At 47.4% G+C, this 1,657-nt stretch overlaps 1 pseudogene; it reads left to right on the forward strand.

Annotated features, from left to right (window-relative positions):
* Positions 1 to 275: 275 nt before the first annotated feature.
* Positions 276 to 1,362, forward strand: LOC133749246 (olfactory receptor 7A10-like; annotated as a pseudogene).
* The last annotated feature ends 295 nt before the right edge of the window (positions 1,363 to 1,657 follow it).

A 1,657-nucleotide genomic window follows, 5' to 3' on the forward strand; every position in this document is an offset into this window, starting at 1 on the left:
CACACTGTAGAGATCAATTTTCAGCCTGTAAAATAGAAATTGTAGCATTTCAGTTCTGTGAGCAATGACTTTCTAGGAAATGTAGTCATGTTGTTATCTCTTTCCAAGTAGTGAACTCACGCAAAGGGAACCAAGGAATGATACAGGAATTTCAGAATTCCTTTTGGGATTCTCTGCAGTCCCTCATATTTGGGCTCTTCCTCTCCATGTACCTGGTCACTGTGGCTGGGAACCTGCTCATCATCCTGGCCATCCTCTCAGACCCCCACCTCCACACACCCACATACTTCTTCCTCTCCAACCTGTCCTTGGTGGACGTCTGCTTCACCTCCACCACCATCCCCAAGATGCTGGTGAACATCCAGACACAGAGAAAAACCATCACCTATGATGGATGCATCACCAAAACATTCTTCTACTTTTTTTTGTAGGAATGGACACCTTCCTTCTGATTGTGATGGCTTGTGACTGCCTGCACTAAATGGTCACCATGAACCCCTGCTCTGTTTTCTTGTTCTCATGTGCTGGATCATCAGTGTCCTGCATGCCTTGTTACACAGCTTAATGGTGCTGAAATTGTCCTGTGCAAACCTGGAAGTGACGCATTGTTTCTGTGAACTGAATCACGTGGTCTATAGCACCTGCTTTGAAGCATTTCTTTTTTTTTTGACAGGCAGAGTGGATAGTGAGAGAGAGAGAGAGAGAGACAGAGAGAAAGGTCTTCCTTTACCGTTGGTTCATCCTTCAATGGCCATTGTGGCCGGCGCGCTGTGGCTGGCACACCACGCTGATCTGAAGGCAGGAGCCAGGTACTTCTGGTCTCTCATGGGGTGCAGGGCCCAAGGACTTGGGCCATCCTCCACTGCACTCCCTGGCCACAGCAGAGAGCTGGCCTGGAAGAGAGGCAACTGGGACAGAATCCGGTGCCCCGACTGGGACTAGAACCCAGTGTGCCGGCGCTGCGAGGCGGAGGATTAGCCTATTGATCTGCGGTGCTGGCCTGAAGCATTTCTTAATGATCTGTTTCTGTATTTTGCATCTGTGCTGCTGGGTGGAGGTCCCCGGGCTGGGATCCTTACTCCTACTCTAAGATCGTGGCCTCCATCTGTGCAATGTCACCAGCTCAGGGGAAGCATTAAAACATTTTCCACCTGTGCCTCTCACCTCTCCACCATCTCCTTATGTTACTGCACAGGACTAGTTGTGCATCTTAGCTCTGCTCTTACCCAAAACCCACACTCAACTGCAATGGCCTCGGTGATGTACACTGTGGTCACCCCCATGCTGAGCCCCTTCATCTACAGTCTGAGAAATGAATACATAAAGAGGGCTCTGAAAAGTACTTTTGATGGGAAATCATAAAAGGGTTAATTGTCTTGGGCCAAAGAAGTGCCAAGGATTACAAGGATGAAACCTCACAGCGCATAATTCTTAATCTTGGATCTGACTGTGAAAACAGAATGTTTTCTTATGTTTATATACTAGATCTTCCATTTAGTGGATATGAAAACCTCAGTACAGTTTGGGCAACTCACTTCCTAAGAGTTCTGTCGTCTTTAGTATCCACAGCTTTTCCCTTTGATATTTTCCTACTTTCCCAAAGTGAATCCTAACATGGAATGAGAATTTTTTGCCCTCTGGCCACATATGCCCCATT

Source organism: Lepus europaeus, chromosome 20, assembly GCF_033115175.1.
Source record: "Lepus europaeus isolate LE1 chromosome 20, mLepTim1.pri, whole genome shotgun sequence".
Classification (NCBI taxonomy): Eukaryota; Metazoa; Chordata; class Mammalia; order Lagomorpha; family Leporidae; genus Lepus; species Lepus europaeus.